Below are 12,081 nucleotides of genomic sequence, written 5' to 3'. Positions count from 1 at the left end.
TGAAAACATCGTATCCATGCACAAATATCGAATTACGTATCAGTTTAGGCAAATACAGCTTATTTTAAACTATTCCTTGCTATAAACAAGAAAAATTTTATCAAACATATTGAAAATGTCTTATTCTCGAAAATAAGAGCAAATTATGTATCAGTTTTAACAAAAGCGGATTACTCTGTTTGATTCTATGCTTAGAGTAGAGTAAACTACTATAAAACGTAATGAAAACTCTATATTCAAGCTCAAAAGAACAAATTACGTTATAGTTTTGACAAAAAAAAATTATTTCGGACGACTACATACTTCGAAGTAAGCAAACTTTAATTGAACAAGTGCAAAAGCTAATACTTTGCTTTAAAATAACGATTTATGTGGTAATATGGTATTTTGCATCTGTCCTATAAAAGTTTACTCGTTTCGCTCCATCGAATCATTCGAAATAAATTATTTTGACACAACAACGAAAATAATTTTTTTGTTCAAACTGTAACATGTCGTTTTTATAAAACGAACTAAGACGTTTGGCATCTGTTTAGTGAAAGTTTTCTCGTTTGGGGGCATAAAATCGTTTGAAATTAACAGTTCTGGTCAAAACTATAACGTAAATTATTTCCTTGAGACGATATTTAAAGTTTTCATTAAGTTTTATACAAGTTTGCTCTATTCTAAGCAAAGGAGTAATCGGGATAAACTACTTTTATCCAAAGTAATACATAATTTGCAGTTTTGAGCCAGAATAAGACGTTTTTAATCTTTTTAATGTAAGTTTTCGTGTTCAAAAGAAAGAATCGTCTAAAATAAGCAATTTGTGTCTAGACTGAAACGTAATTTGATTTTCTGTGACATAAATCGTTTTTTAAAAGCGAAATTAGACGTTTTGCCTCTGTTCAGTGAAAGTATACTGGTTTCAAAGCATAGAATCGTTTGAAATTAACAGTTCTCGTCAAGACTATAACGCAAATCTTTAAAGTGATACAAAGAAATAATTTACGTTATAGTTTTGACCAGAACTCTTAATTTCAAACGATTTTATGCCCCCAAACGAGAAAACTTTCACTAAACAGAAGCCAAACGTCTTAGTTCGTTTTATAAAAGCGACTTATGTTACAGTTTAAACAAAAACAAATTATTTTCGTTGTTGTTGTGTCAAAATAATTTATTTCGAATGATTCAATGAAGCGAAACGAGTAAACTTTTATAGGACAGATGCAAAATACCATTTTACCACATAAATTGTTATTTTAAAGCAAAGTATTAGCTTTTGCACTTGTTCAATTAAAGTTTGCTTACTTCGAAGTATGTAATCGTCCGAAATATTTTTTTTTAGTCCAAACTATAACGTAATTTGTTCTTTTGAGCTTGAATATAGAGTTTTCATTACGTTTTATAGTTGTTTACTCTACTCTAAGCATAGAATCAAACAGAGTAATCCGCTTTTGTTAAAACTGATACATAATTTGCTCTTATTTTCGAGAATAAGACGTTTTCAATATGCTTGATAAAATTTTTCTTGTTTATAGCAAGGAATCGTTTAAAATAAGCTGTATTTGCCTAAACTGATACGTAATTCGATATTTATGTATGGATACGAAGTTTTCAGTTTCTTTGACGTGAAATTTCTTGTTGCAAAAGGTAATAATTTGCTTTAAAACAACGCTTTATATGGTAATATGTGGTTTTGTTACTGCCCCATAAAAGTTCATTAGTTTCGAATCATAAAATCGTTTGAAATAAACAGTGCTAGTCAAAACTATAACGTAAATTATTTCTTTGAGACGAAATTTAAAGTTTTCATTAAGTTTTATACAAGTTTACTCTATTCTAAGTAAAGGAGTAATCAGGATAAATTGCTTTTATCTAGAGTAATATATAATTTGCAGTTTTCAGCCAGAATAAGACGTTTTTAATCTTTTTAATGTAAGTTTTTGTATTCAAAACAAAGGATCGTCTAAAGTAAGCAGTTTTTGTCCAGACTGAAACGTAATTCGAATTTCTGTGCCTGAATAAGGGGTTTTCAGTTACTTTGATGTAAGGTTTATGTTTGTAACAATGAATTAACGAAAATAATTGGTTTTTATCCAAACTGTAGCATGAATCGTTTTTAAAAGGCGAAATAAGATGTTTTTCCTCTGTACAGTGAAAGTTTACTCGTTTCAAAGCATAGAACCGTTTCAAATTAACAGCTCTCGTTAAGACTATAACGCAAATCTTTTGTTTTGTGCTAAAATAAGACGTTTTTAGTCAGTTTGATATAAGTTTTCTTGTTCAAAGCAAAATATTGTCGAAAATCAACGGTTTTTGTCTAAACTCATACAAAATTCGGTGGTTTGTGTCCGAATACAAAGTTTTCAGATTCTTTAATGTTAGGTTTGCTGCTTCTAACAAAGAATCAACGAAAATATTTTGTTTTAATACAAACTGCAATATAAAATGTCTTTACAGGTCAAAACATGATGTTTGGCATCTGTTTAATAAAAATTTACTCGTTTGGAAGCATGAATCATTCCAAATAAGCTATTCTCGTCGAAACTATAATGTAATTAGTATTTTGTGCTAGAATACAGCGTTTTTGTTAGATTTATTAACAATTTTGTCTATTTTAAGCAATGAAACGAATAGGATTAGCTGCCTTTATCCAAAGTGATACATAAATTGCTCTTTTATGCCAGATTAATACGTTTTTAGTCTGTTCGATGTAAGTTTTTTTGTTCAAAGCAAAAGATCGTCTAAAATAAGCCGTTTTTGTTTGAACTGATGAACAATTTAGACTGAGAGTCAACAAAAATAATTTGTTTTAATCCAAACTGATACTTTTTGACTCTATAAGAGTCCTATAAGTGTCCGAAATACGCCGTTCTCGTCAAGTCTATAACGTAATTCGTTTTTTTGTGTCAGAATACGACGTTTTCTGTCTGTTTAATATAAGTTTTTAATAATAATAATAATAATAACAATAATAATAATAATAATAATAATAATAAAAATAATAATAATAATAATAATAATAATAATAATAATAATAATAATAATGAAAATAATAATAGTAATAAAAGTAAGCTTAGTTTTCTAAGCAAAGATGAAGCTTATTTTGTGTGTTATATGAGCGTTTTCTCATTTCTATGCAAGAGATCATCTGTGATCTGTGTTTTTAGGCAAGAAATTGAATAAAATTAATAACTCATTTTAAAACTGGTATAAAAACATTTACTATACAAAAGTTAATAATAATAATAATAATAATAATGATAATAATAATAATAATAATAATAATGATAATAATACTTATAATAATGAATTTCTTTCTAAATTAAAGCTTAGTTTTTCTAAGCAAAAATGATGCTTATTTTGTGTTATCTGAGCGTTTTCTCATTTCTATGCAAGAGATCATCTGTGATCTGTGTTTTTAGGCTAGAAATGGTCTAAAATTAATAACTTATTTTAAAACTGGTATAAAAACATTTACTATACAAAAGTTATAATCGGTTTTTAATAATAATAATAATAATAATAATAATAATAATAATAATAATAATAATAATAATAATAAATGCCTTTATTTAAGTAAAAACTGAGGAGGCGAAGTCTAGCTAATGCTACTCCACTTAACCTCGCATATAACAAAAAGTTTAAATTACATAACAAAAAATACAAATATAAGCAAAGAGAAAATAAAAAAAAAAGAAAAAATTTTTAAAATGTAAATTAACAGGTATAAAAGTAATAGAAACATTCTTAATATAGACAAAAAATAAGATTGTGAAAAAGAGAAAAAACAGTATTAGCAAAAGAAGAATAATCATTAAAGTAACAGAAATTTAAATTTGATTTGTTTTTTAAAGAAGTTTACTGGCTTTGATTTAAAAATATTTTCTATATTGTTATAAATAACAACAGCATTATAACTAAAAGACCTCTGGAACAAGGCTGTACGGAAACAGGGCATGGACAAGCGAGAAACATGACGTAAATTAGCACTGTGCAGAGATCGGCGATGTACAAGTTTTTTCTTTAGATAAGGAGGTGTTGACGTAGACAGAGTAGAGTGAACCAAGACAGCCATCAGATATTGAAAATGAAAGTCGAGTTTTAACCAATTTATTTGTTTAATTTTAACAGAAATATGATCATATTTTTTTAATTTGAAAATGAATCTACAGCAGTTATTTTGAATTTTTTGTAAGCGGTATTTATAACTAGAGTCAAGACAAGGATAAAAAACAGTGAGACAGTAATTTATAATCGGTAAAACAAGCATTTCGCATAGTTTTTTTCTTAATTTGAAATTTATTATATTAAAATTCTGATAAAGTTGTCTTAGACACACATAACTTTTTTTCACTAAGAGAGAGACATGATTTTTAAAACGTAAGTTTTGATCAAAGACTACCCCCAATAGTTTTACACTTTTGACAAGCTTTAATTTAGATTTTCCGCAATGTATGTTGAGAGTCGATACGAGATTACTATCATCAAATTTAGGTCCGAAAACTATAAAGGAACACTTTTCATCATTAAGCTTCAGATTGTGAGTAAATGAATAAGTCTGAATACCTTCTAGATCAAAATTGAGACAACGATTTGCCTCAACAACTGTGCTGCGCTTAAAAGAGTACTCTAATTGCGTATCATCAGCAAATGCATGAATGGTTGAATGTTGAATAGAGTTTGCTATGTCAAAAGTATATAACAGATACAATAAGGGTCCTAAAACAGAGCCTTGGGGTACACCTGATGTAACTGCTCCGCGGTATGATAATAAATTAGTAAGTTAAACCATTTGGGTACGTCCATTTAAGTAATGAAAAAAAAATCTTAAACAACTTGCATCAAAGCCTAAAAATTTTAGTTTAGCACATAGCAATGCATGATTTATGGTGTCAAAAGCTTTTGAAAAGTCAAGTGATATCAATGCTGTATTTAAGCCATTATCCGTATTTCTAATTATATTGTCTAAAATATTTGTCAATCATGTATTAGTACTAAAACCTTTTGTAAAACCAGATTGTGAAGGTGGAAGAATATTATGGGAAGTGACGAAAGTATAAAGTTGTTTAAAAATTACTTTTTCAAGTATTTTCGATAAGGTTGAAATAATACTAATAGGTCTGAGATCACTATAATTTTGAGGTTCGCTTACTTTTGGTAACGGCTTTACGAGAGTAATTTTCCAATGAACAGGATAGTAACCAGATTCTAAACAACAGTTTAGAATGTGAGTTATATATTTATCAATAAATGGACTGCAAAACTTTAGCATCTTGGCATTTATTCCATCAAAACCTGTAGCGTTTGACTGAAGGTCAAAAATTATATCATGGATTTCATTTACGGTAGGTAGCTGAAGTGAAAATTTAAGTTCCTTACTATAAGTGCTTTGAAGGTAATAATTAAGTGTTTGATCATGGGGAGGATTTGAATTAAAAACAGATAAGAAATAATCATTGATTTTGTTAACATCGTTTAAATGTGAAGGAATATGGGTGTTCTCACGAGATCTCAAACCAAATTTATTTAATGTTTTCCATAACATTTTATTATTATTGTTAATTTTGTTTAGAAAGGCTGCTTTTTCTTTTTTAATTGCAGAGACACAAAAATTTCGAAATTGGCGATATGCTTCCCAATCAGCATCGAGTTTAGTTAGTTTAAATTTGGTTAAAGATACATCTCTTTTTTTCATAAGTTTCTTAATATTTTCTGTTAACCAGGGTGAGAATTTTTTTGTAAGTTTTTTAGTAACCAGAGGAGCATGTTTGTCAAACAATTTTATAACATTGTAATTAAAAAGGTATAACTTGGAGTCAATATCATTTATATAAAAAATATCATCCCAGTTTAAATTTTGTAAATCTTGGAGGAAGCAGGATTTTAAAAAATATTTGTAATCTCTGTAGGTAACATAAGTTAAGAAGTTTAAAGTGACTTTTACTTTTAAGGTACAGTGTATGATGCAGTGATCGGAAAAAATGTCTGCATTTAAAGTTCCAGAAGCAATAATCTTATCTGGAAAATTGGTATAAATGACATCTAGAATTTTTTGACTAGTTTTGGAGATACGTGTCGGTTCACTAATAATTTGAGTAAAATCGTAAGACCCAAAAATATCTATTACATTGTTTTCGAAAGTATGGTCAATATTTAAGTCACCTAAGAAAATTAATTTTTCATATTTTAGAAGTAAAGTAGGTAATAACTCTTCTAGAAACTCCGTGAGAACACCAATATTAGTTGAGGGGCTGCGATAGATAACCCCCAAAAGAAAATGACAAAATGTGGTTTTAATTTCTACTAATAAACATTCAATTTCTGTAGGACTTTTTATATTTTCAACTATTTTAAATGAAATATTTTCTCTAATATATGCAGCTACACCACCACCCCGTCTAGCGACACGGTCCTGTCTTAATAATTTGAAACCCGGTACGTCAACCGCTTGCGACGGCAACTGACTTGTCAACCAAGTTTCTGACACACCCATTATATCAAAATCATTCTCTAGAATACTATCTCTAAAAGCATCAAAGCCAGTAAATAAAGATCTAGCATTCACATGAGCAATTTTAAAGTTGTGATCCATAAAAGAGAATAAAATAAGAGGAGAAGAAAAAATAAAATTATAAATTTTAATATTAGTTAACAATAATTAGTCTTTTGCTTTACAAGATTCAATATGTGTTGATACGTATGACAAGATAAATCATTTGCTGTATGATCAGTAGTTAATTGCAATTTAAACCGAGAATTTGAGAATGTACAATTTGGACAACATAATCTTTCTGTTTCACAATCTTTCATTTTGTGGGATCCGCTACATTTGGGACAGATAGCTACTTGTGAAGTACATTTGTTCTTGGTATGACCGTATTTGCAACATTTGTAGCATTTTATTAAGTTGAAACATTCAGCTATATTAGATTTATGCCAACCGATATATAGCGAACCCCTTTCGATAATATTTTTAAAGAGAAACGGTGTAACTTTAATAATAATGTTATAATCTTTTTTGTTTTTGATTTTGGCAACTACTTTAATATCCTCAATGGAAGCATTAAGATCATTTCTAGAGATAATCTTCCACAAGCCCAGGTTGAGTTGCATCTTCAGCAGGAACATTATAAATTTTTAGACGAGGGTTAAATTTACCAGGTACTGAAGCTGTGTAGGATGAGTTGCCTTTCGAAGAAACTAAATCCTTTAATTTGCTCAAGGACTCTTTATTTTCACAATTTATTAATAAACCACTTTTTATATGCTTTGTACCATTTACATTTATTTTTAAATCGGATTCGTTACACATATTTTTAATATTTTTCTCGATTTGAGCACTATTTTTATTTTGATCAGACGATTTTAATATAAGCACATCAGCTGAAGAATGGTTAGATTTAGATTTTTTCAACGCGCTGCTATAAGAACATGAAGGCGAGTTTTTACTCGATATCGTATCGCGATTTAAACCTTCAATGACATTTTGATAATCTTCGATTTTATCTTTCATAAGCTGACTAGAGTATTCCATTTCAGCAAGGAGTTTTTCTAGAAGCTGTTTTTCACGTATTAAACCTTCATTTTAAATTTTCAGTAACTTTAATTCAGTATTTGGATTGTCCTTGCACTTCCCGACACATTCTTTACACATCCACGATTGACGATCAACAAAAACTACTTTTGCCAGCATTTCAAAGCACTTTGAATGCAAAACTACCGAACATTTGGGTCTGTTGCACTTTATACCACTGCCAGAACGGACTTTCTCTTTGCAAATTTTGCAATTATTAGAGTTTCGAGTGTTATTTTTGGAGCTGTCGCCCTCACCGTCTGAATCGGTACCCATCGCGGGCAAAATAATAATATTAATAATAATAATAATAATAATAATAATAATAATAATAATAATAATAATAATGTCTTCTTCTTTTTCCTCTACTAATGTGTTAGACACAATTAAATTAGTTTAATTACAGTTTTTCAAACATTTTATTTTAAAGCAAATTTTTCTTAAAGATTATTTATATCCAACTCTATAACTCGCTTATGGTTGGTCCTACAAAAAAAATGTTAAAAACTATTTTGTAGGAAATTTTATCAGCTTTAATTTTAAAGAAAAGATAAAAATTTATAGGAGTAACTGTTTTCGAGATATAAGCAAAAAACCAAAGTGAAAATTGTAACCGTTACTGAACAAAAATGTAATTCAGTTTTCAATGTTTGAGACGAAGACGAAAATGCAGCATTTAAAAACGACTCTGAAAACTTCAGTGACTTTTAAGTCACCTCCTTTTTTTTCTAATAAAGTATTGGACTCAATAAATTAAGTGTATTTTAAATCACTTTTATGTCACTTCCTTTTTCTTGTAATAAAGTATTGGACCCAATAAATTAAGTGTATTTTAAATCACAAGACATTTTCTGTTAAAGCACTTTTTTTTTAAATATTAATTATTTTCAATCATATATCTCGCTTATGGTTAGTCCTACATGAAAAATGCAAATAACTATTTTGTAGGAAATTTTATCAGCTTGAATTTTAGTAAAAAGATAAAAATTGATAGAAGTAACTGTTTTCGAGATATAAGCAAGAAACCAAAACACTGTTACCTTAATTAAGCGTTTGCATATAACCAAATTTTGTACTATTAGTATTATTATTATTAATGTTATTGTTATTAATATGACAACTAAAGACAACTCTGAAACCTTTAGTGACTTTTATGTTTTTTCCTTTTTTCTCTACTAAAGTGTTAGACACAGTTAAATTAGTTTAATTTCAGTTTTTCAAACATTTTATTTTAAAGCAAATTTTTGTTAAATATTATTTATATCCAACTCTATAACTCGCTTATGGTTGGTCCTACAAGAAAAATGCAAATAACTATTTTGTAGAATATTTTATCAGCTTTAATTTTGAAAGAAAGACAAAAATTCATAGGAGTAACTGTTTTCGAGATATAAGCAAGAAACCAAAAAACTGTTACCTTAATAAAGCGCTTGCATATAAGCAGATTTAGTACTATTAGTATTATTATTATTAATGTTATTGTTATTAATATGACGACTAAAAACGATTCTGAAGACTTTGGTGACTTTTATGTCTTTTTCTTTTGTCTCTACTAAAGTGTTAGACTCAATTAATTTAGTTTAATTTCGGTTTTTCAAACATTTTATTTAAAGCAAATTTTTGTTAAATATTATTTATATCCAACTCTATAACTCGCTTATGGTTGGTTCTACAAGAAAAATGCAAATAACTATTTTGTAGGAAGCTTTATCAGCTTTAATTTTAAAAGAAAGATAAAAATTGATAGGAGTAACTGTTTTCGAGATATAAGCAAAAAACCAATAAGAAAACTGTGACTGTTACTGAACAAAAATGTAATTCGTTTTTTAATGTTTGAGACGAAGACGAAACTGCAGCATTTAAAAACGACTCTGAAGACTTCAGTGACTTTTATGTCACTTCCTTTTTCTTCTAATATAGTATTGGACCCAATAAATTAAGTGTATTTTATAAATCACAAGACATTTTCTGTTAAAACACTTTTTTTAATTATTAATTATTTTCAAACTTATCTAACACTTTAGTAGAGGAAAAAGGAAAAGACATAAAAGTCACTAAAGGTTTCAGAGTCGTCTTTAGTCGTCATATTAATAACAATAACATTAATAATAATAATGCTAATAGTACTATATTTGCTTATATGCAAGCGCTTAATTAAGGTAACAGTTTTTTGGTTTCTTGCTTATATCTCGAAAACAGTTACTCCTATCAATTTTTATCTTTTTACTAAAATTAAAGCTGATAAAATTTCCTACAAAATAGTTATTTGCATTTTTCATGTAGGACTAACCATAAGCGAGATATAAGTTTGATAATAATTAATATTTAAAAAAAAAGTGCTTTAACAGAAAATGCCTTGTGATTTAAAATACAATAAAAACATTTACTATACAAAAGTTATAATCGGTTTTTAATAATAATAATAATAATAATAATAATAATAATAATAATAATAATAATAATACTTATAATAATGAATTTCTTTCTAAATTAAAGCTTAGTTTTTCTAAGGAAAAATGAAGCTTATTTTGTGTTATCTGAGCGTTTTCTCATTTCTATGCAAGAGATCATCTGTGATCTGTTTTTAGGCAAGAAATTGTCTAAAATTAAAAACTCATTTTAAAACTGGTATAAAAACATTTACTATACAAAAGTTATAGTCGGTTTTTAATAATAATAATATTAATAATTATTTTAATATTAATTTAGTTTAATTTCGGTTTTTCAAACATTTTATTTTATATCAAATTTTTGTTAAAGATTATTTATATCCAACTCTATAACTCGCTTATGGTTGGTCCTACAAAAAAAATGCAATAAACAGAGATGGATTTAAATAATATTACACAAAAATTTGCTTTAAAATAAAATGTTTGAAATCCTGAAATTAAACTAAATTAATTGTGTCTAACACTTAAGTAGAGGAATAAGAAGAAGACATAAAAGTCACTAAAGATTTCAGAGTTGTCTTTAATTGTTATATTAATAACAATAACATTAATAATAATAATACTAATCGTACTAAATTTGCTTATATGCAAACGCTTAATTAAGGTAACAGTTTTTTGGTTTCTTGCTTATATCTCGAAAACAGTTACTCCTATCAATTTTTATCTTTTTACTAAAATTTAAGCTGATAAAATTCCCTACAAAATGGTTATTTGCATTTTTCATGTAGGACTAACCATAAGCGAGATATAAGTTTGAAAATAATAAATATTTAAAAAAAAGTGCTTTAACAGAAAATGACTTGTGATTTAAAATACACTTAATTTATTGATTTCTATACTTTATTAAAAGAAAAAGGAGGTGACATAAAAGACACTGAAGTCTTCAGAGTCGTTTTTAAATGCTGCATTTTCGTCTTCGTCTCAAACATTGAAAACTGAATTACATTTTTGTTCAGTAACAGTTACAGTTTTCTCATTGGTTTTTTGCTTATATCTCGAAAACTGTTACTCTTATCAAATTTTATCTTTCTTCCAAAATTAAAGCTGATAAAATTTCGAACAAAATAGTTATTTACATTTTTCTTGTAGGACCAAGCATAAACGAGTTATAGAGTTGGATATAAATAATATTTAACAAAAATTTGCTTTAAAATAAAATGCTTGAAAAACCGGAATTTAACTAAATTAATTGTGTCTAACACTTTAGTAGAAGAAAAAGGAGAAAACATAAAAGTCACTAAATGTTTCAGAGTCGTCTTTAGTCGTCATATTATTAACAATAACATTAATAATAATAATACTAATAGTACTAAATTTGCTTATATGCAAACGCTTAATTAAGGTAACAGTATTTTGGTTTCTTCCTTATATCTCGAAAACAGTTACTCCTATCAATTTTTATCTTTTTTTCAAAATTAAAGCTGATAAAATTTCCTACAAAATAGTTATTTGCATTTTTTTGTAAGACCAACCATAAGCGAGTTATAGAGTTGGATATAAATAATCTTTAACAAAAATTTGCTTTAAAATAAAATGTTTGAAAAACCGAAATTAAACTAATTTAATTGGGTCTAACACTTTAGTAGAGAAAAAAAGAGAAGACATAAAAGTCACCAAAGTCTTCAGAGTTGTTTTTAGTACTAAATTTGCTTAAATGCAAGCGCTTATTTAAGGTAACAGTTTTTTGGTTTCTTGCTTATCTCTCGAAAACAGTTACTCCTATCAATTTTTATGTTTTTACTAAAATTAAAGCAGATAAAATTTTCTACAAAATAGTAATTTGCATTTTTCATGTAGAACTAACCATAAACGAGATATAAGTTTGAAAATAATTAATATTTAAAAAAAAAGTGCTTTAACAGAAAATGTCTTATGATTTAAAATACACTTAATTTATTGGGTCCAATACTTTATTAGAAGAAAAAGGAGGTGACATAAAAGTCACTGAAGTCTTCAGAGTCGATTTTAAATGCTGCATTTTCGTCTTCGTCTCAAACATTGAAAACTAAATATAATTGAAAATAATTAATATTTAAAAAAAAAGTTCTTTAACAGAAAATGTCTTGTGATTTA

The sequence above is a fragment of the Tribolium castaneum genome, chromosome 5 (genome assembly GCF_031307605.1).
Source record: "Tribolium castaneum strain GA2 chromosome 5, icTriCast1.1, whole genome shotgun sequence".
Classification (NCBI taxonomy): domain Eukaryota; kingdom Metazoa; phylum Arthropoda; class Insecta; order Coleoptera; family Tenebrionidae; genus Tribolium; species Tribolium castaneum.
This window is presented reverse-complemented; position numbering follows the sequence as displayed.